This window comes from Castor canadensis, chromosome 3, assembly GCF_047511655.1.
Source record: "Castor canadensis chromosome 3, mCasCan1.hap1v2, whole genome shotgun sequence".
NCBI lineage: Eukaryota > Metazoa > Chordata > Mammalia > Rodentia > Castoridae > Castor > Castor canadensis.
This window is the reverse complement of record NC_133388.1, coordinates 9,134,866-9,158,819: the sequence shown is the minus strand read 5'-3', so window position 1 is coordinate 9,158,819 and position 23,954 is coordinate 9,134,866. Positions and strand designations below refer to the sequence as shown.

The window sequence follows — 23,954 nt, the reverse complement described above, 5'->3', positions numbered from 1 at the left end:
AGCATGGCCGGAGAGGAGCACATGTTCATCTCTGGTACCTGAGAAGAAGTTGCCCCATGTTATTTTCGCTGTATATGTGACGAAACAAACATGGTGCACTTCTTTTTCGATATCAAATCTCATCTTGAAGTACTCCTTGACCCCCATGGAACTGTGGGGAGGGGACCTTGGTGTCACTACCTGTCTTGGTATGTACGTGGAGGACTTGCCCCAGGATTTACCCCCTTCTCCCCACTCCTGGGTTCTGGGCTCAGGGACACTGGTGTCCACCCATCTTCAGGCTACACCTGCCTCTCAGAGCAGGAACAATGGGCAAAACCTAATTTACACGCTAGCTCCCCGATGCAAGGGAGGCTGGGAAGCATGCTCTGCCTCTGTTATGGCCTTCCCCCTGCCACTGGAAAAAAGTTCAGAGGAGGGCAGCTGAAAAACATCATAAAACGTAACAGCAACAGTCATTGCTGCTTTTTTATGGAGATGTAAGTGGATGGTGGCCAGCTGTGTTTATTGTAACCAAGACATGTCACCTGATGGGTTGTTGTCACCCACTTCCACAGAAGAATTGACTGGGGACACCAACCATGGCAAAAGGGTGTGATCCATGTGTGTGTGTGTGTGTGTGTGTGTGTGTGTGTGTGTGTGTGTGTGTGTTGGAGCTGGCTATGGGAGCAGGTCCAGTCTGTAGGCCCCGAAGATAGGTGTTCCCCGGTGAATCATTTTCTTTATAACCAGTGCTCCTCTGCCAGCCTCCCCTCTGGCATCAAGTCTACCCCAGAGCTCCAGGCTATTTGAACGGGGACCTTGGTGGCCTCAGCATCTCTCTCAGGTAAGTGAGGGGGTGTTTCCCAGAGTGAGTGTATATGAGAACCACTACCAACCTGTCCACTACCTCTTAGTGTTTGCCTCCCTCAGGCCAAGCCCCTGGAGCTGTACAGCTGAGACAAGAGGCCATGAACCCCTCTCCAGGCTCCACGTGGTACTCAAAGACAGGTTATCCATGTTTCCTTGTTTTATTTATGATGAAAAAATTGGAGTGCACTTCTTCTTGATTATTGTCACATCCCATCACCAAAGTCCAGAACCGACTTAGCACTGGCCTTCACGGCAACCCTTTGTGACCACTGACTGGAGACACCTTTGACAGGCACAGTAGCCCGTTTTGCCCTTCCAGCTAGGGGTGGTAACTTTAGGAAGGCACAACTGTGGGTTCAGAGGGCATGCCATGCATCCTCTGGTTGACATGTGCCACCCAGTACAAGGACCTTCAACCTTTGAACCCTCTGGAAGGATCTGGTTCTGAGTTATCTGTGGGTTGTTATGAACAATTACCCAGTGATGGTTCTGTTTAGAGCTTGAGGAAACCTTCCAGGAAGCTTCTCTTTCACAATGGAGCCTCGTCTCCCTTCCTGGAAGGCTCTGAACGCTGCTGCTCCTGTGGGGAGACCCCTGATGCCTGTACCAGTCCAGGTATACCAAAAGCAGGTCCTGAGGGAGCTGGCCGTACCTGATAGTAACCTTCTTTGTGTGTACCAACTGTCTGCTTTGCAGAACATGGGCCTGGCAGCTAGGGAATGGGTAGGACCACAGCAGCTGGTCTGAGATGTGCAAAGGGACATTGTCCACGATGTGTTCATTTCGTGGCATATATTAAAGGTTGACCTCTTTTTAGCTTGAAATGCTTCCTTGAAGGACTTCCTGTACATGGTGTCAAGTTCAGGAACGGGATGTGGGTGTCAGCCTCTTGACCAGGGGCTGGGAGCAGATGGTCAGCCAGATGGCAAGTGTTTTCATTTATTTATTTTTTTACTTTGATATTTGAGAATTAATTGAATGAATTACCATATAATCTTGTTTCCTAAGGTAAATCTATACATTAAAAATTAGGTTATGTAACACCAATTTCTCTTTAATGAATTGACAAAGAAATGTGAACAAAAACACGTTTAGCATGGTTTTCAGATTTTCGAGAAGAATCTTAAAGTGTATACTCTGCAATCCCTGGCTTTCCAAAGATCTAAAATAATAGATAAGGCATAAATATGCACTGAAAAATAAAAATGACGAATACAAGATGAAGATGGGAATTTTTATGAATACATAGCAGGCACTTGGGTACTTTATTATACAACTTATTTTGATGTGATTTTATTTTTAAAACTAAGTTTAAGGGGAAAAAAAGCAAGGCCCAAATTCCTGTTAGCTTGGGAGAGTTATGATTTCCAGATTTCTGATAGAAAGGGCCATCCTAAAGTCTTTCAACAGTCTTCAGGTGCCCTATGTCTTCTCTCACCTAGTTGGTGGAGGAAGGGCACTCTCAACCCCAGGACATCTCTCTGACTCCTCTGTAGTCTCCCCAGAGGCCAGGACCCTGTCATTACTGCAGGGAGGGGCTCTCCAGAGACCACACTCCTCTTCTTAAGGTTCAGGATTCCTGAGAAAGTGAGTGGCTCAATCAGGAAGAGCTGCCAGAGTGAGCCATTCCTGGACAAGTTAGAATTGCTGGGGAGGGAAGTGGTAAAGCCAGTGAGAGGCTGATCTCAGGCAGGTCCCATGCAGGGTAGCTGTAGTCTGAAATGCTGGGCCCACTGAGATATCAGTGACACCCTTAGCTGGTGGTCCAGTGAGCAGAACTAACCCCTAGTAGTGGAGCTAGCACTTCTGCCTCAGCAGAACACTTGGAGTGATGCCATGTCCTTGAGGAGGCAGTGGGCAGGTTGGCACTGCTCCCAGGACCCCTAAAGAACAGTCCCTTGGTTCATGAGTACATATCTAACCAGGATCTTTCTATCTGTCTGTACTTCAATTAAATAAAAACAAAAAGCAAAAACCCAAAACTTGGGCTGTCATACTGGCTCAAGTGGTAGAACACCTGTCTAGCAAGTGCAAGACCTGGAATTTAATGCCCCTAGTACAACCCCCACCCCCCAAAAAAAACCCAAACCTAACAGCAGTTATTCACCAATAGCACACTCATCTCCCCATGGCCAAGTTTGCAAGAACCACTTCTAGGTCTATGAATGATACTTGGTCACAGCAAATATTGACTTTATTACCCAGACCATGAGGTCCCATAACCAGCCAGGTCTCGTTTATTCTTGACAGAGCTTCATGGTTTCATGGAGGGAAGCCAGCCTGCTCCAGCAGCTCTGTCCTACTGGTATATAAGGTCCCTTGTATACCTTTATTGATGACAAATTGTGGTTAGGGACTTTGGGGAAATCAAGCTTGATTCCTCTACCAGCTCCAATGGCAGGAGAGGGACTCTGGCTCTTTGTAAACCCTCTTGCCTCTTTAGGAGGCCTTCTGGACTCTACCTTCATGAATGACTGTGGTTGTCCACTTTTAGGACTCATGTCAGTGCCCCTATGCAGACTGGGAATGAGAGCCAGCCATAGACCGTATGTTCTGATTATGAAGAATGTCACCTGGCTCCTTTGTCCTCAGTATTGAATTTGTTTTTAGGAAGACATTTTGGAAGTGACAGCAGCCTTGCAGATAGGGACTGGATGTGAGATTCTTGGTGCTTCACTTTTTCCTTTGTGAGGCATGTTTGGCCAAGGTCCACAGCACCTATTTTGGTAAGCCTCTGCATCTGATCCACCACAATTTACTAATTGTTGGGGAAGCTGGTGGTGCAGTGGTGGTGTCCGTCACTCAGTTGTTTCTGAATAGCTATTGTCTGTGATCTATTTGCCTCTCCTAACAGTCAGTGGATTGGACCGTGCCTATGGGAGCCTTCTGAGCACAAGCCTCACTTTCCAGGAGGTCCCTTGATGTCTTCAGCCCTGCAAGGAGTGCAGACAGAAGCTCCAGTGCACACTTTGATGGGACCTTTGTCATCAGTGCCTTAGGAGGACTGAATGGAGGTGGTACTAGCTCTGAGAGCCATGCGAGGTTTTAGTCCCTGATGTTTTTGAAATAAAGACAGAATCCCTATTTTGCTTTCTTTGTTCATGGTGAAGTTTTAAAGGATCCACTTTTTCAGAATGCAGTGCTGCTTTGGATAAATTCCTGGCTGTGAACTCTCCATCAAGGAGAGACTTAGGGTAACCCCACCAGGGTGAGTGACAGCCAGGTAGACCCCAGATCGTATGCCTAGCCATGAGTCAGTCATCTGGACCTCCAAAGAGGGGTCTTGTAGCTCCCGCTTCATGCACTTGTCAGCCTTTACATCGTTATTGCTGATGAATTGTGTTGAGGCTGGTGTATTTCAGAGCCATTCAATTTCTGATATTCAAAAGGTGGGTGTTCCTTCTATGCTTACGGAATTTATGGTTAATCATAGATGAAAAACCCACATTTTCGGTATCTAACGTTGATTTAAAATATTTCTGAATATAGCCCCCACACTGGGAAGAGAGACGGTTATCCTCCTCCTTCCCCCACCTAGGGAAAGAGTGGAAGGTGAACTCCCAAACCTGTGCTTTCATTAGCGAGGTTTGTCTTTGGGACGTGTGTCCCACAGGGCTTGGGATCACCACCCCCTCCCCAGGAGGCAGTGCTAAGGGCACCTGTCCTGTGTCACTTCCATTTCTGATGGATTGTGCCTAAGCTCATGCTGTCCAGGACTAAATCCTTCTTTGGTATTTAAAAGGTGGATATTCCTTCTATGTTTATGTTATTTGTGGTTAAACATAGAGGAAATTCCACGTTTTCAGTATCAAATGCTTCTTGGAAACCACCTGAGGGACTGAAACTACCATGAGGGAAGAGATAGTAAAGTTGCCCCACTCCCCAGGGCAAGTGGACAGACGGTGGCCCCCAGAGCATGTGCCTGATTCATGCCATATGTCTGTGGACCACCCACCCCTCATGAGGAGCCCCTCTGGTGAGCTTATCACTGAGGCTGGGGGCTTGTCACAGTCTCTATCCAGAGTCACTTTTGCTTCAGGCGGACTGTGCCTACCTAGGTCATGTGTTCCAGGATTAAGCCTTCTCTGGTATTTAAAAGGTAGATTTTCTTTCTATGGTTACGTGTTTGATAGTTAATCATAGAGGAAAATCCACATTTTCAGTATCAAACGCAACTTGGGAACATCCACCCAGCAGGAGACGAGGCTGGGCTCAGCCCTCCCGGGGAGGTAGAAAGATGGTGGGCCGCAGAGCATGTGCTTCACTTGTGCCATATGTCTGCCGACCATCACCTTTAGGAGCCCCTGTCCTTCCATCCAGCCTGGCTGAGAGCCTGTGCTGCATCACCACAGGGACGCCTGGGACTGAGAACAATGCTTTTGCTGTCTTGCATCCATTTTTTGTTGTTGTTGTTGTTGTTGTTTTTGTTTTGTTTTTTATGAACTATGCACAGATTTGTCCTATCCAGAACGCAATCCTTCTTTGGTATTTAAAAGGTGGATATTCCTTCTATGTTTACGTGATTCCTGGATAATCATAGAGGAAAATCCATGTTTTCAGTATCAAATGCTGCTTGGAACTATTTCTGGAAGAGACTGTAGGACCAGGGTATGTGAAAGATGGTGGATCCTATATTGTGTGCTCATTGACGGGATGAGTCCCACCATGGTCTTGCGAGCCCACCTTGGTGAAGATGTATTATGGGTCTGTCACAGCCACTTTTCTGGGGCAGCCTGCCCTGCCCAGTGGGACTTTCATTTTTAACAACTCAAGTACAGGTTCGCGGTTTCCTGGACGGAATCTTCTTTGGTATTTAAAAGGTAGATTCTCCTTCTATGAGTACATTATTTACGATTAATCATAGAGGAAAATCCACGTTTTCAGTATCAAATGCTGCTTTGGAAACCTCGGAGGATGTGAAGTCGCCACAGAAGAAAGGATGTCATCTGCACCCCTCCTGGGTACAGGAATGGACAGAGAGAGCTTTGTGCTTTGTGTTACACAGGCCATGTGTTTACATGCCAGTCCCTTTCTTGCCCACAGCGCACAATGTGTTGTGATGAGGCTCTATGCTTAGTATCACTTTATTGACCCTGAACAAGGCTTGTTGTCTGAATGTTCATGTTTTGGATGCCTTTCCTGTAACCAGTTCCCACCAGCTAGAGGATACCTGGGTGGGCTGTCAGTTTCAGAGGGGGATGTGGGGGGAGTGATAGCCCTCTAGGAAACCCAGAGAGAAGGCTTATACCCCATGCTGGCCTGGATCCTAAGTAACTGCATATCCAATTTGTTTGTCTTAGGTTCACTCCTGGAACTGCTGCCAACAGTCACCATAAAAGTGGCTCTTCCTCCAGTGGTACCTATCGTTTGCTACTTGAAGAGAGGTTATCCTTTGTGTGTTTGCTTTACTCGCGATGAATATGCAAGGGCAAGCTCTCTTCGAGGAGCAAACCCTGCCTGGGAAGGTCCTTGGAAACAAAGCTGACTTCGGGGACCTGTGTTGGAGGCCAGGACTGCTCAAGGGTATGCAAAATGCATGGCTCACCATCACCAGCAGGGGCTTCTTTCTTTCTGCTTGTGATCTGGTCCTCTGAATCTTCTGATCCCATATATCTTTCCAAGAACTTTCTAGAGACATTGACTTTGGAGACTTTGTAGAGCTGCAGTTCTGTCTATAAAATAGTACTTCATTTAGTAGGCCTGCCTCAGGTGATGACACCATCTACAGGGCAGTTGCTCTGGCTGGTGTTTCCAGGGGAGATAGGAGCTTGGGGAGAAGGCCGTGGTCAGTGAGCCTCATTTGCAAGCCAATGCTTCATTTAGATGTGGCCTTTTGCTCTCCCCAGCCTCCATAGCCAGCCCATCCTTGGAGAGACTTTTAAATCTACTGTCCATTTATGGGATGGGAAGGGGGTTGGTGCACAACCAGGAGGTGGCCACAGAACTTGACATTGGGACCAGTGAGACTCACTCCACTGGTGTCCTCTCTTTTTGTAAGTGTCTTGGCATCATTACTGAATACCATTTAGTTAGAAGGAGTTGCTGCTGCTAGGAATTTCTTTTTCCTTATGTGGGGAGGGACTCTTCTACCAGACAAAAGCTTTCGAGTAGTAGCTTTGGCTCTCATGGCTTTTTGAACGCAATACTAGCCTCGGGAGAAGGACACTTTAGCGCTGCTACACAATTTGCGAATGGGTGGTTGGTCATGGAGTGTTGGTTTGCTTTTTACTTGGATGGTGGATGTGACTGTGAGTTCTAACCCCAGTTAGTTCATATCCATGGGAAGAACTTCCTGGAGGCAATGGCTTTTTGCACAGACTGTGTTTTTTTCTCCCATCCATTAAGGGGGTGTCAGCAATGTTCCATTCACTTTATGTCAAATTGTGTAGCATTGCTCTGTCTTTTGCCTGTTCTGGAGTAATGCAGGGAAGGAAAGTCAACTTCAGGGTCATGTCCCGGCATGCAGGGTGCAGGGCTGGGCTCCTAGACCAATCAGACGAGGCTTGTCACCCGCCCTGCCCTTGGTCCCAGGCCACAGGTGGAGACGTCCACTCTGGCGAACATGCAGCATGGTCTTCGCCCGCTACTCACCTGCTCTTTGGTACTTGAAGAGAGGATACCCCTTGTATGTTCACTTTATTGATGGCGAATATACAGGGGGAGACTCTTATTTGCGTATCAAACTCTGTCTGGGAAGCACTCGGGCCCAGCTCCATCCTCAGGACAGGCCACCAATGTGATGTCACCCCTCTCAGGTAGGTCCTGATTCCTGGTCTTGTATGTGGGTTTGGTAGCTGCTAGTGCCCAGTCTTCCCTGCACCCTCTGCCAGGTTCTTTCTCTTGAGAGTGCCCTGGGGGCTGTGCCATGCTGGGAAGGGGAGGGAAGGGGCCTTCTGTGGATGCTGCTACCTGCACTGAGTATAATGGCAGCTTGCTTTTTAAAGGACCAGTGGCCCATGGACCTGCCTTTTCTCAGTTACAAGCCATCTCTGGAGGCTCCCTTCTCACACTTCTAGACACATGTGTGGATGGCTGACCATGGAACCAGTGATGAGTGGATGGTGCTAGTCACTAGGATGACTGCCCTAGGGTCTCTGACCTTGAAGGGTGTTGACCTTGTGCAAAGGATGTTGATGTTGGTGCCATTCTAAAGGTAAGCGATTGGGTGGGATTTGCTAAGCCTGTCCTTGTTCAGTGAGACTGTCACCTGACTCCACCAGCCAGTCTTTGGGGATATTGTCAAGTGTAGATGTACCTAAGCACCTTGCACAGATGTTGTGGTCATCCTGACTTAGTTATCCCTGGAGTCTGAGGGTGTGGCTGCTTTCTGTTTGTTTGGAGTAGGTCCGAGTGACACATTCTTGGATCCAATCACTTCTAGGTGCTTTGAAGCCAGCCTTGGAGGAGGGACCTGGGTCTCAGCACTGAAGTCTGGGAAGGACCACGGCTGCCTTCTTCCTGGGAGTTGTTGTCTCCAATTTGCTGATCTGAGCCCTCTGTGAGCATCCCTTAGGAGAACGGTGATGCTGCTATCCTGCCGGTAGCATGGTGATCCAGAAGTGGACTCATCAGTGCTTGTTGATTTCACATATGGAAAGACCCAGGCCTGCCCTTTTTAGAGGTCAGTTTCCCACAGGGTGGCTTCGATGTGATATGCTTTATGGTTGAGTCCCAGAGTGGAGGATGCAGGACTGGGCTCCTGGGCCAATCAAATAAGGCTTGTCCCTTGGTCCCAGGCTGCAGGTGGAGACGTCCACTCTGGCAAACACGTAGCATGGTCTTCGCCCGCTACTCACCTGCTCTTTGGTACTTGAAGAGAGGATACCCCTTGCATGTTCAATTTATTGATGGCGAATATACAGGGGAGACTCTTATTTGCATATCAAGGTCTGTCTGGGAAGTACTCGGGCCCAGCTCCATCCTCAGGACAGGCCACCAATGTGATGTCACCCCTCTCAGGTAGGTCCTGATTCCTGGTCTTGAATGTGGGTTTGGGCCGAGCTGCTGGTACCCGGTCCTCCCTGCACTTTTTGTGCTAGGTTCTTTCTCTTGAGAGTGCCCTGGGGGCCATGCCATGCTGGGGAGCGGAGGGGTCTTCTGTGGATGCTGCTACCTGCACTGAGCATAATGGCAGCTTGCTTTGTAAAGGACCAATGCACATGGACATGTCTTTTCTCAAAGGCATGTGAACATGGCCTCTCTGGAGGCTCCCTGCTCACAGCATCAAACTTAGAAGGGAGACTGGGAAACTGTGATGTTGGACCATGTGACTATAGGTCACAGATGACCATCTTTGTTTATCATGGCTTTAGGCCTGATCCAACAACCCTGGGAGGGTGTCCTGGAGGTGGTGTCCCTCTTTGGGAAGAGGCTAAGGTTTTCTCATCAGCACTCCTCTTTTTAGCTTACAGTCCCGGAGATGAATCTGTAACAGCGCCTTATACTTGTCATTTGTGATTCAAGCCCTGTCTGGAACTGTGTCCCACACAGGAAGCCAGCAGTCTGTGGGACCAGGTACGTGGATGTTGGAAGGTCAGAGGGTACCCACTTCTGTCTCAGTGTCTGTGCCATGGTCCTCTGACCGCCAGCATTCCGTTCACCCCCAGGATGACGGCCTGAAGGAGGGGAGCTTCTTGATGTCCGGTGCTCTGGTCCTGTGTTTGTGGAGACCGTCTTGCGCCATGACACTGCCCTGCCTGCCTGGGGGTCTTTGGACTTGAATCTATGTGAGGAGGGTGCATCTTCACAGCCCCGGTCCTGTTGACAACAGGTGAGGACCTCACCTGTCCATGAGTCACTTCTCACCTGTAGCAGTCATTGCCTGCTCCTCCCTCGGGGAGAGGCCCTAAAAGGGCTACTTTGTCCTTCACAAAAGTAGCATATGGAGGTAGGCTCCTGTTCAGTGTCTGCTTTCTCCTTTCCTGGGTTTATGGGTATGATGCCAGCCTCTGGGAGGGTTGATTTGACCCCCAGGGGAGTCACTGATAGCAGTGCTTCTGTGGGAGATAGGAAATCATAGGGCCTTAGTTTTATCTGCCATGGTAATTTGCTGGGTCTCCTGTCCTTAGTGTACAAGACATTATTAGGAAGGCTTCCTGGAGGAAGTGCCATGCTAAGAAGAGATGGTGGTCCCACCCCCAGTCTTTCTGCAGAAGGCAAGAGGCTGAGCTCAGTGTCTCCAGGGAGGCCCATAGAGTGATCTCCTTTTTCAGCAATAAGTCCTCCTCTGTAGAGAGCTACAAATGATAGCCATGTGCAGGGGCCTTGGTGTCTGCCCCTCTCCGGACTCCCTGGGATGGAAGAGCTGACCAGTGACACACACCTGGCAGGTGGTGTTTGCCACCTGGTCTGCTGATTCTGCACCCCCCATCCCTCCCCAGGATGAGTCCCAGGAGACGAGGTCGGCCCTGTGAATGGTAGCACGGACCCTGCCCAATGCTTTTGTTTGGTACTTAAAGCGAGGTTGCCCTTTGTATATTCGGTTTCTTGACATGGAATATACAAGGGCAAGCTCTCTGTGAGTATCAAACCTTGTCTTGGATCCGGTCCAACGTCAGCAAGGATGCGGTATGTGTGTGCATGATTGTGAGTGTCCATTTCATGTGTGGCAAATTGCTCCTGGCCCACTACTTTGCTGAGATGGCTTCATGGGCACACGTGACTTTAGTGAAGCCCTTGGGAATATCCCTTCTCCTTGTTCCATGTGGGTGGGTCCCAAAGCATGCACTGTGTGTGTGGTCTGGGCCCCTGCTTCCAAGGTGGGCAGTCCCCAGCCTGGGCTGATAGCTAGGTCAGTGCTACTGTGGACAGTGGTTGTATGATCCTGTTGTGTGCACGTTCTGCTTGGTGTGTGTGACCTGGTCCACTAACACTCAGCATCTAATTCATCCCCAGGACCCCACCTGGAAGACATCCCCAGTCCACCCAAGGCGGTGGCTTTCTTTTCGGTGCCGACCTTTGGTACTTGAAGAGTGGCTATCCCTGTCCTCTTCGCTTTGCTCATGTCGAATCGTACAGGGTCATCCACTTTTTCAGTATCAAGAGCGCAGACTCTGGAGCCCGCTTTCCTGTATTTGGATCCTGCCTCTGACTTTTCCTAACGCACAGCCTTGGGCAAGAATGTCATCGTGTTGTGCCCGTTGTCTCGTGTCACAAGGGGATCAAATCTGTCTCGTAGGCTGCTGGGGCTGAGTGAATTCAGACTTGTACAAGGCGTAGAACAGAGCCCGTTGCTCAGAACTTCCTAGGTAGTAGCCATGACTCTTGTGTGCTATGAAATCTTATTACTGGTGGTGGCGGTGGTGTTATTAAACTCTTTCCTTGGAGTTTTGGCACAATGTCAAGACACAGAAGTCTCCATCAGGTACGTGAAGGAATCACGAAGCCCTGAGTTTGTGCGGCATTTATGGGGGCACCTAACCTCTTGATGCTCAGTAGCTAAACCACTCCCTCAATGGTTTCTGGAGCGAGATGCCCAGTGCAGTGGGGTCAGTAGGCCTGTGTCACCAGGCACACCAAGAACACTTGTTCCGGTCAGGAGAGGCAGTCCCTAGATTCTTGACCTCAGCCACTAACACCCTCAATAGAACTCGAGTGAGGCTGCCATGCTGAGTGTGGAGTGGGTTCCATGGTCTCCCTGGTGCTTAGAGAGACCATCTGTTGTGCATGCCTTATGCATGCACATGTGTGTGCACGTGTCTGTATGCATGTCTGTGTGCACGTGTGTGTGCGTGTGAGACCTGGTATGAGGAATAGCAGTCACCATCCAGTACTGAGACCGAGGCCTGCAGGGGCTGGTGTTCCTGTCCGTGTTGCTGTTTCATACTTGAGGAGAAATTATCCTTTGTGTGTTTGCTTTATTTAGGACGAATCATACAAGGACAATTTCTTTTTGAGTATCAAATCCTGCCTCGGCAGACTTCCTGGATGCCATGACAAGTTGTGTGAAGGATGCATGCGTCAGCCCTGCTTTGGCATGGGCAAAGAGCATGTGGCTGGTGTGTGGACCCTGGAAGTGGGGCCCAACTTAGTGAAGGACTAGGGTCTCCTTCCTTGGTGCTGATACCAATCTGCATTAGCCATGGGCATGTCTTTTGGGTGACACAGTGGCTTATCAAATTCTGTCTCTTGGATATGAAGCCAACTTCAGGGATGAGCCATCAGGGTCAGGCCACCACCTCCTGCCTGAGAGTGTGGCAGGCCCCCAAGCATGTGCTTGACTCTCAGTGTGTGAAGCTGACCTGCTAATCCTTGGGGTCTGGAACACCTGAGAAGAACATTCTGGAGGAGATCCTGACTTTGAGAAGATGCCGGGGCTTGATGGCGTGGTTCTTTGGTACTTAAAGAATGGCTGTCTGTAGTGTGGTCTTTATACTTACAATGATTAATATCGGACAACCATTGTTTTAGTATCCAAATTTGCTTCAGAAGTATAATGCTGACTTCAGTGAGAGGACATTAGTGCCTGCCCCACCACGGAGTGTGACTTTACTAATGATTTGTGATAACTAATTCAGTGATCCCAGAATGCCTCCCCCAACCCTGTGTGATTTTCTTAGACTATGCCAGCTTTGAGGTGGTCACAATATTTGAGGGTTTGGAAGATATTGACACTTGTTCATCTAGCTCTCTCTTCTTGTTATTAACTCTTAGCTGAGAGGAATTCCTTGGGGAGATGCTGGGGTCAAGCATCCCTCCAGGCAGATAGAGGGTGGACCAGGGGCTTCTAGGTCCAGTACCCACAATCCTTGGCATCCATTTTGAATATGGACAACTTCCTATAGGGGATACAAACATTAATGAAAGCCTTTTCTATCCTCCTTTTTTGTGACTTCTGAGCAGTTAGCCATTGTGTATTTATATGGCTTATTCTTGGTGTACACAGCATAGCCTATGCCTTTTTTGGTACTGACTTTACCATAGAGCGACTCTCACCTGGAATAAGACATGGTGGTCGACGGCATCTGGGGGAGGGTTGTGTTGTGTGTGTATGATTGTTGGCTAGAGTAGTGTCTCTCAAACTCTTAAAACGCTGCTAAGATCCTCATCACCTAGGGCTCTTGTTAAAAAGCAGATTCTGATTCAGGGACCAAGATTCTGCATTTTTAGCAAGTTCTCAAGTGATGCTAATGCTGCTGGTCTGTGGACAACACTTATAGCAGTTTGGGGCTGGAGATGATGTGCTTTATTTGTGATGCGTGCCTCCTGTCTCCCCACATTCCCTCTGCCATCCATCATGGGACAGCGTCCTGGAGCCAACCTGCTGCTCTTTGGTGTATGAGCGTGGTTGTCTGTGACAGGTCCCTTTTCTGCACAAATGTCATAAGAGTACTCTTCTGTAAAAGCAAATCATACCTTGAAGGGCTTCTCAGACACAGGCCTGCTCCAGGGAGGGGCCACCAGTGTCTACCCATTGCAAGACTTGCCAGGCGCTGGGCCTTCAGAAACTTACACATTATTGATGACTTGGGTCTTCTGATTTTGTAACCTTCCATTTCCAGTCAGAATGAAGGAGGAATTCCTGGAACTGAGGCCATGTCTGCAGGAGCTATCCAGTTTGCTGGGATCAATGACCCCTACTTTATCAGAACAGGTATTACCCATAATGCCTTTGCTCAGCTATGACACATATTCTTCTGCTAACTTCACGTCCAATCCCATCTCTCAGGAATGCTCAAGGGAGGCTTTCTTTTTAATTGAGCACCCCCCCCCACCTTAACACCTTTCTAAGCATGGTTCTAAGTGCAGGGTTGGTTTGGGCTTTGGTGTCAGGGCCATACGTCGACTGTGGAACCATGTTGTAGCAATGGATGTCTGATGCACGTGTACTTTCCTTACAGGCTGTGGGCATGCACCTTGCTGACTGGGGACTCAGCTCATCCTATGAAGAATCTTTAGAGGCAAAGACAACAGTGGGCAAGAGGCCATGGTTTTCCTGTCAGATCTATTCAAGGATATTTGAGGAGAGGTTATCCGTGTTATGTTCGCTTATTCATCATGAATAATACATGGTTAACCTCTTTTTGAATATCAAACTCTGCCTCGGAGGGTCTCCCGCACAAGAGACGTGAGGGTGTGTGCTTTGTGTGAGCCATGAGCCTTGTCAGGGATGCTTCCTGAATGTGAGACTGGTCGGGGGAGGAGCCCTGTTTGCAGTGAACTTGGTCCTGTTTGTTTGCAGTGAACTTGATGTGTTTTTCTGATTTGCATGGAGTTGCACCCTGCCCCCTTTTCAGTGTGTGTGAACCTGGGCAGTGGGTGGGCTGACCCCAGAGCTGAAGCCCTCCTTAGTACTGGCCATCTGAACCTAGTCCTTTAAAGGACAGGGTTTTCTGCCCCACTGGGATGCTCAAGGACTGGTCACTTCCTCCACAAAGACCCCTGAAGCCAATCTGTTTTTGAGGGTCAAGTCCAACTCAGAAGGTCTCCCAGGATGCAGGCCTCGCCCTCCTAAGGTTTGTAAAAGGCAGGCTGACTTAGACTCTGTTCCCTCTTCCTCACTAAAGTCACTTCCACCTCCTCAGTTGGATGTCTGTGAGCCATCACCACTGCCCCACTGGTGTCTCCTGCTCTGCCACTTGGCCCTGGAAGGAACTGGAGTCCCATCTCCCCTTCCTGGTGGAAACCATGTAACCAGTCCCTCATTGGCTCTGCGATGTCACTTCACATGGCTTCCTGCATGCAGTGCCCAGCTGGGGAAGAGAGGGCAGACCTCCAGTTTAGTGGAAGATTGTGTTCTTTGAGCCCTACCACCTTCATGATGCTCTCCTAGGGTGACACCCTAGAGTTGCCACAGTGCCCTACTGCCTGCTCTCTGGATACCAGTGTTTTATGTGCAAAGCCCAGCGTGATCAAGACCTTAGAAGGAACCAGTTCAGGAGGGATGCCTGTGAGGGGCACGGACTTCACAGCAAGGAAACCACCATCCTTTGCCCAAGGCGTGTGTAGGCAGAGTGGACCTTGGGTATGCATGTGCTATGTTGATGAATGTGTCCTCTGCTCCACCCGAAGAAGAAGTCGTAGAAGTGCCCAAGCTTTGGTGGGGAAATGCTGATATTCTTGCCAGTGTTGCTTACCTTGCAGGGCTTGGTGAGGGACCATCAGGGCTCTCTCATGAAGTCCTTGATAGATAACACATAGGTGACCTCCTTCTGGTGTCATGGGGAAATGCGTAGAGGGTGGAGAGCTTTAGGGAGGAGCCCTTCCATAGCACCATTGCAATGTTCATGGGCCGGGGCTACCTGAATGCTAGTGTGCTGACAGTCCCTGGCTCACAACAGAAGATAGGGCTCACCACCGCTCACCTTCTGTACTTGAGTTGTTAGCCCTGTTTCATCTGCTTTATTATTTCCTGCAGAAATATTCAGTCAGTGTCAAATGCTGCTCTGGGGCTTTCCTGAATGGTGTACCACCTTCAGGGAGGAGGTCTTGGTCTCAGACCCCAACCAAGGTATGTGTCTGAACAGTAACTCACACTACACATGCTTCCTTCATGATGCATGGCACCTACTACACTGCAATCTAATTCCCAAGGAAAGCTGTGGTTTTCCGGGGGTGTTGGCCTCTGCACCAAGCCATTATGGGAGGCTGGGCAGTGAGAATCCCATAGCACATGTGCTACCTCATGGTCTAAGTGACCCTTACCCTGTGAGTCACTGGAGACATACCAGTGTGCAGACGTGGTGGTGCTCCCCCGGGCATGCTGTTGACTGGCACTTAATTGGTCATCCTTATTGCTTTTGCTCCAGGAGGATTCTGTGAGTGACAAATCCTGCCTAGGAGAATGTTCTGGTAGCAGTGCTAACCCTGGGGAGATGTGGCATCTACCATGCCTTGCTGCATGCGTGTGTGCAGTTAGTTACACAGCATCTAAGCTTTGTTTTTGTGGCATCCCACTGCTTACTCACCCTCAAGAGAGTTGTGTCCAGCCTGTTGTCATAATTGCTTTTGATAAAGGACATTTGCCTACCCACGATGCTTTTTGATAGGGCTGTTTCTCTCTCTCTTTTAAAAATCAGATTCCCTTGTTATTATTAACTACATGGTCCCTGAATCAATCAACCAACAGGGATGATTTAGTTACTGTGCACATGATTGAACACAGACTGTATTCTAGATAGATAGTGTTCAGCCTAATGCACTGAGCAAGGTGAAGCTCGTGTGGCTTGGACGTTCTGGGGGGACAAATGGACAGTGAAACATGAGCTATGATGCATGATTTTTTTTTCATTGTCAAATTTTATGGAGGAAGAAAAGCAGAATAAGGTGCCAGAAAAGATGGTAGACATTTGTGTTCAATGTGGGTTCCGGAATATTCTCTCTGATGATGGGGAATAGGCACAAAATAGAGGTGAACCAGATAGAGATCTGTGTTGGAACATTTCAGAAAGGCATGGCCTATGGAAAAACCCTCTGATATCTCTAATAAGAAGAAGCAACAAGGCTCATAGAGTATCACCAACTCCCTGGCCATCTCAGAAACTCTTAGGGGACTTTATATTTTTTTCTGAGGGAGCCTATGGGAAGGGTGTGAACAGGGAGCCATGTATGGTCTACATGGAGAGGATCATTGACCACAAGAGCAGTGATAGAGAGTCCAGCTGGGTCTGTTGTTCAGATCTTGGGAGAGCTGATGGAGGCTTGTGCCAGGATGGGAGCGATGGTGGAGGTGGGAGACATGGAGAATGTGGGTTGTCCAGAGGTGGAGCTAGTAGATGTGTGAATGGACCAGATAAACCCTGCCAGTGTCAGGAGTGAGCAGGTGGTAAAGGGAAGGGCCAGAGGTTCTGAAGGTGCAATATTACTGAGTCAATGGTTATGCAGAGGGTGTTCTTACCAGTGTGGTCAAGATCCAAGCTTAGGCAATAACCCTGGGGCTAGAGAGCTGGTGGGGAGGATAGCATGTCAACATGTAGGTCATTATGAGAAGGAAAACAGGAGGTTGGATGTTGTCTAGCCCTGCAACCCTGTAGGGAAAGAAAAGAGAAGAAAAACAGTCCATGGAGGGGGCTATGTCCTCAGATTGGGGCGGAAGATGGAGCCATTGGAGAAGTGAAAGCATGAGGGCTCTACCAGTGGCACATGCCTTATGGAATAGTTGGGGCACGTGGGACATGGAGGGTGGGAGATGGGTTCTTACTTGAGCTTTTGGGGCCAGGATCAGGTTCTGAGGAGTGACCAGTGTGCAGTGGTGAATCCACCAGAACCTGCAAAATGGACCTGGCCCTAATAGCCTGAGGTTGTTTGAGAGAAGGTGGGTGAGCCATTTTTGATAGTGTCCTTCTTAGACTTGCTTCCTTGGGTGGTTCTGAGGGTGAGATGAGTGGTAGAGCAGTGGAGATGGGAGGGAGTGGGGGTCTCCTGGGACCACTATATGCTCAGTGACACTTCTTAAAATCCACCTGAAGACCCTCATGGCCTGGCTGACCAGTCTATACTGCAGTGTCAGTAAGGAGGATTTCTCCAGGACTGCCCCAGTCCAGTGGGCCCTACAGGAGCACGGCTGGTGCTGCAACATGTGTTCTGTTTGAGAAGTCCAGGGCCCTGTTTACAAACCCTTACACCTGCGGAGGACTGTTGACCTGTGGGACAAGTGGCCTCCATCTTCTCATTTCTAAACCTTGTCTGTGAGGACTCAGAAACCCCATTTCAACTCAAAGGAAGGGGGACTGTGTGTGTCAGCATCACTGCAGGGGAGGTGAGTGGATATCCCCAACCCATTTCAGTGTGTTCTCAGGACCCATGTCCACCACTTCACTAATGCTCAGTTTCCAATCTGCCCACAGGTTGGTGGTTGGAGGCCATAGCCCTTGGAGAAGTGGAGGGGGTCCCCTTGTCTGTCTTGTCTCTGCTTTTCTGTGGTACTTGAAGAGAAGTTGTTCGTGGTGGATTCGCTTTACTTATGACGAATCATTCACGGACAACACTTTTTTCAGTACCAAATGCTACCTCTAAGGACTTCCTGTACACGATAGCAACTTCAAGAAAGACAATCTGTGTCAACCGTGTAGAGAAACCAAGAATGGATGGTTGGCCGTGGACAGTGTGCTTGACCTAGCTGTAAGTCACCTGGTCTGATAACCTGAGCATCCGATCCATCGGTAGGCCTCCTAGTGGGCCATGCCAACCTTGGGGAGGCAGCCATCACCTTACAAGACTTTGAAAAGAGGCCAACTTCCAGAAGAGATGTTGGTGCCAGCACCATCCAGGGTGTGTGACTGGTTGACCAGAGGGGCATGCACTCTATTCACCCTGTGGGCCACCTAGTCACCAACCCTCAGCATCAATTCCACCCCAAGAAGACTCTCTGGATCCTGCCAACTTGGGGGAAATGTCAATGGACTTGCTGGCTGTGACTGCTCAGTGGATCAGGATGAACCATGGTCTTGGGGGTGTGTGTTTACCTAAAATGCAGTGAGTCATCCTTGGTAGCAACTCCATCACTATCACAGCCTCCTTGAAACGTTGACTTCAGATGTGGACATGATGTTGACTTCCCATGAGGGACCTGAAGTGGGTCAGCAACTCTCCTGGGTGTGTGACTGAATCATTCTTCACGAAGCATATGCCTTACTTATTAGATAACTGAGCTGGTCCTCTAACTCCCATCATCCTATCTCTATAGGAGAACCCATGGAGGTGATGCCAGCTTTGAGAATCAGCCTAAAAAATTGCACTGTCACTCCACCATAGGACCTTACCATAATGTGCTCACTTCATGTCAGCTCTGGAATGGCTCCCCCTCTTGTCTGGAGGACTAAGTAGGTCGAATGCCAACAGCACCCCCTTCAGGTAAGTGTGCCTCGGGTGAGCATGCACTTAATGTGGGTGTATGTCACTCGGCTCGGCCCACTACCCAACGATATCCCACCCATTCCTAACAGGACTTCCGAGAGGGGCACCCACCATTGCAAGAGAGGCAATGCATTTCTCACGAGTGTTCACCTGTGGTACTTGGAGAGAGGCTGGCCGTGATGAATTCGATTCATCAAAGCGAGTCATACATGGCTCTCCTCTCTTTTAGTGTCAAATTCTGCCTCAGAGGGCTTCCTCAGCCAGTGCTGTTTCTAAGGTGGGTTTCTGGATGGCTGAGCCTGTGACAAATGCTTTCCTTGGGATGCATGTTACTGATCCATTGACCCTAGAGTCCAAACTGACTCTTAGATGACTTCCTGGGGGCACTGCCATCTTTTATTACTTCAGGGTATGAGAAAGAGTAGGCCCTTGGTTTACTAATCCACAGCACCCTTCCCCCAGCCCTGTAGGAAACTCTTTTAAAGGGAGCCCAGTTCACCAAGGAGGCAGGGGGCAGACTGCTTTTGCAAATGGGTGGTTTGCTTTGTGTGTGCTGCTCTTTGCATTGCTAAGTATTGCTGCATGGCCAGCTGTGTGCATACTAATCTTGGGCTGGTGAACCAGGGGTTGGCTGGAGAGCTTGGGTCTGATTGGGAATTGAGTCACATGATTCACTTATTCTCAGGGTCCAGTCCACTCTCAGAGGCCATTCTCAAGCTGCCCAGCTATGTGGAAGATGCAGGAATGCTGTGAGCAGTCCCACCCACTTCCTGGTACCTGGAGGAAGGTTGTCTGTGGTGAGTTTGCATTATTTAATGATGCCCAGTACACAACCTCTTTTCAATATCACACCTCACCAGGTGTCTCCTTGGACCTTCCTGATGCTAATTTGGGGAAAGCCACAATCCTGTTGGTTCCATGCCAGCGTCCTTGAACATGTGGTTGACTCTAGAACTAGTGGATAGATGCTATCACTGTCTTTTGCTCATCCAGGCCGCTCATGGAAGGTGTTGCTGGCTGTTGTAAAGAAGCCTGTGATGGAAACTTAAGACCCTCACTGGCTTAGGGTATGGTGTGGCCATGATGCTTCTGGATTTTTGTCTTTTAAAAAATAGAAGAAGTAGGAGGAGGGGGAGGGGGAAGGGGAAGGAAAGATCCTTTTTCTTTTCCCATTAAATCTTGTCTTGGGGTCAGGACTTCTTAGACATGTTGGCAAATTCAGGGAAGGGATATGACATTCAGCATTGAGGGGTAGATGATTTGTCATGTCTGTTGGCCTGGGAGCCATACAAAATTTGAGGTCAGAGGACAATTTTATTTTCCATTTCTTATGTTTCTTTTAAAAAATAATGGTTATCCTAATCTTACTGCCATATTTATAAAAATGGCCTGTGTTTATAATAAAAATTCAAGCAATATGGGAAAATTTGAAAAGAAAAATTATCCAATTATCTACATACTCATAAATAACCATCAAGGACTTTAAGAATTTCAAACATCTGCCTGAACATATATGAACATAGAAAAGATGGTAGATGAAGAGAGAAAAAAATATTTTACCAATGTGAGAACACCTTGTACTCAATCATTTTTAAAAATATTAAGTGTAATTTTACTTGAATTTAACATAGAGAACAGCTACAATATATGGGAATAATTGAAAGGTTTTTTTCTTGCTTTAACAGAGGAAGTTTAAGCCCTGAATAGATCCCTAAAAAATTAAGAAAAATGATTGTGTAAGGTATTAAGTGGCTGGGACTAGTGTGGTTTGAACTGTTTCGATTTCATTCCTAGATCTGAAAGGTATAAGGAACCAGCATTCTCCTACATCCCGTCCCATCTCCTGCTTTTTCTTTTTTCCATTGTAAACATTTGTTCAATCATAGTCCTATATGTAAACAGATTCATTTTTGGCTACTTGTCCTTGCTTTTGTTTTCTTCAAAGTGAGGCTTTTCTTACTGACTCTTAATTTATATTCACTCATCTCAATAGAATGAATTTTATCATTGTTTCTTCAAGAATGGCTCAGAGACACTACCTTAGAGATCTTGGACACATGAGAATTTCTCTCATTTATGCATGAGGGACTACTTAGCTAGGTATAAAATCCTCAGCCTACTTTTAATTTTTTTTCTCATAAATATGTAGGTGCTTCTCCACTGTTCTCTTCATTAGATATTTCACTCACTCTTTTTGGCTTCTCCACTTAGCCCTTATTTACCTGGACTGTGTTATCTAGTGGCATTTGTTTGTTTTGCAGTGCTGGGGATTGGCCTCATGCATGATAGGCAAGTGATCCACCACTAAGCTAACCTCCAAGCCCTGGTGAGACTTTAGGCTACTGTATTCTGTGAGATCTTCCTCTCTGGGAATGTCTGACTATTGCCTTTACAGCTTTTCTCATTTGCCTATTGTTTTCATACTGTTCTGCTCAGCCCTTATGATTTCAAGATCTTTGAATCTCTTCAGTTACTTTCCAGGTACTCTCTGTATAATTTCTCTCAGTTTTAGGGGGTACAGTTCTTTCTTCATTGAGCTCGTTAACTCTTTAGGGATGGTATTTATTTCATTGTGTGGTTATCATCAGTTGAGGGTTAAGGTGCTTTGTTCTGTTCCCTATGTATGAGATGCCACATAGGGTTTGTGTTTGGTTCCATCTGGCACCTCAAGGATTTCTCCAGCTGCGACAAGTTTTCCTACACAGTTTTTTGGCTCAAGGACTCCCACACCTGATGGATATATAATCGTATGGACAGTATAAACCCTCACCACATCCTTGCTATCCTTTGATAGCTCACAAGGGACCTCATGCTACCTAACCCCCAGGTAGAAAGGAACTCGTATCATTTCTCTAGGCCATTACCGAGTTTTCTGTTTTCCTTTCTGTTCCAGGTCCAAGTTCACATCTCCTGGCTTGTTTTTGTCTTATTTTGTTTGATGTTTGCTTCTGGGGTGCTGGGGATGGAGCCCAGGGCCTCACACACACTGGGCCAAAAACTCTTATCACTGAGGCACACCCCAGCCAGCTCCCGTTCTTGCTTATTCTTAGACCTTATGACTACAGACCCTGGGAGCTTTCAGCCATTGCGTGGCCTTCCTTAAGTCCCATGGGGGCAGGTTGAATTCAGAATTTAACTGAATTAAATTCTCTCTTCATTAATACCTGGGGGTTTGACTTTCTTTATTCCTTTCAGTTGTACATGTGTTTATCAATTGATTGGAGTTGTCGTTGAATTTTATCCACTTCTACATTTGTGGGGAGAGACTAAAGCCTTCAAACTGAAGAATGGGTTAACTTGGGGCCATATTCTTGGGTCTCATTCCCTCTGAACTTTGTAGACTCTACTCAACATGCTTTCTGGCATTAAAACATTGCTTTGGACAAGCCCAAGGGGAGTTCCTGCTTTACCCCTGGACATAGGAATTATTTTTTCCTGCTTATATGTCCTGACAGTTTTTTAGTCTTGAATAGCGGTGCCTTTACCAGGATATAACTCAGTCACATTTTTCTCTATCATTTTTTTCTGAATCATATGAGATTTTCTTGTTCCTTCATTTCAAGAAGGTTTTCTTCTATGGTTACTATTACTTCTCTATTCTATGTATTGGTCTTTTCTTGGGTTAAAGGATCTACTTTGTTTATTACATTCTGTAGGCTATAATCTGGTCTCATGCAGCCATCAATATCTGCAGGTGTCTTTGTCATCATTTGCACTGTGCATTGGTCTATGCATAGTCACAACCAGACATCCCCCTTCCGCCTTATTGCAATGCCCACTTCCTGGATGGACATGGACTCCCCATTTGGCAGGTATGTGAATTTACTGTTAACAAGGGAAGATTTGTTTATTTATTGCTCATTGTGTCTGCTGGACCATGAATTCTAAGCATATAATCTGTCTTCAGGAAGATATCCTGGAAGATCTGTCCACAGAGTCGGTGCCAGGCTGTAGCATAAGAGAGTTTCCAGTCAGTGCTTTATTTTCTTTAAGATCATAATATTGCATAGTACTTTTCTTTGTGACAGACTCCAGCTTTGGAGGGCTTCCTGGACACAAGACCTGTGTAAGTAAAGGATTCTTGCTGTTGACTTTGATGCTAATATGAAATGAGGGACTATTCTCTGCTATGACTGACATTATGAATTTCTGTGCACTTGACCTTTCTGCCATCATCCCCACCCCCCCCGGAAGTACTCCTTAGACACTGGCCAACTTTGGCAGTGGCATTGAGATCTGAACTGCTGCAGAGTCCAGGACGAAATGCTTGAACACAGGGCATATGCTTTTGGCTATGCCCTTGGCCATCTTGCAGTCAGTCCACTAATCCTCATGTTCACTCTGTTCTCAGGGGGACTTCCTGGAAGAAGCCAACTTTGGAGAAGAGCCGTTGACACCTGGTCCAGTGTTCACGTGCGGTACTTGAAGATAGGTTATCCGTGTTGCCTTCGCTTTATTTGTGACGAATCATACACGGTTGACCTATTTTTCAGTACCAAATCCCGCCTTGGAGAAGTTTCTGGAGCAGAGTCTCACTTCAGGGCGGGACCTTGGTGTTGACTCCTCTCCAGGGTAAGCGAAGGGACCATTAACCACAGCTGACCCAGCAGAGCGCATGCTGTCCTGAGGTCATGTATGCCTCAGTCCTCATCCTGGGTGTGACCTGTCCTCTGTCTTTGGGAGGATTCCTGAGATGTTGCCTACTTTGGGGTGAAGGAGGACTTTTCTTAATAGCAGAGCTCCTCTGTGGTTCTTGATTCACTTTATTTTTTGATGAATCATCCACAGTTGACCATTTTTAAAGTATCAAATATGGCTCTAAAAGCACCCTGGGGCCATGCCAAGTTCAGGAGCTGAATGGAGGGTGAAGCTGTGAGTATGCACCTCTTCCCAAGGCTGCCATGCTTGTGTGCCTGCCTGCCTGCCATGTGATGTCACCAGGCTTATTGCTTCTTCATGTTGCTGGCTTGTCCCCTGTACAGTCACTGTGTGTATGATGAGGGGCCTTCTTGCTGTTCCCTTGGGATGTACCACAGATGGGCTCAGTAAACCTCTTCATTGTAGTGCATGCTCCCTGAATGGCTTCTGGGGAGTAGTGCTAATTACAAGCAAGGGACTGAAAGTGACCCCAGGCCACAGAGCATGTGTCACCAGCTTCCTGATCCTCGCTGCCTCCTCCATCCTTAGGCCTGCTGTCTGTGATGCACCGAAGCGAACACCCTGGTCAGGTACTCGAATGGCGGTTGTCCATGGTGTGTTCATTTTATTTATGATGAGTATTACATGGCCAATCTCCTTTCGGTACTAAA

General features: G+C 47.8%; 1 long non-coding RNA gene across 9 annotated transcripts; it reads left to right on the top strand.

The window, feature by feature from the left end:
- Positions 1-57: 57 nt before the first annotated feature.
- LOC141421474 (uncharacterized) lies at positions 58-23,925 on the top strand. 9 transcript variants are annotated; one of them, XR_012446016.1, is made up of 6 exons: positions 58-9,366; positions 9,459-13,444; positions 13,692-18,384; positions 18,476-18,642; positions 18,735-18,922; positions 19,331-23,925. It is a non-coding gene; the product is annotated as an uncharacterized lncRNA (long non-coding RNA). The 9 variants fall into 9 exon arrangements; XR_012446014.1 differs by having other exon boundaries at positions 59-3,578; positions 3,707-9,366; positions 18,476-18,922; XR_012446015.1 differs by having other exon boundaries at positions 59-8,005; positions 8,234-9,366; positions 18,476-18,922.
- The last annotated feature ends 29 nt before the right edge of the window (positions 23,926-23,954 follow it).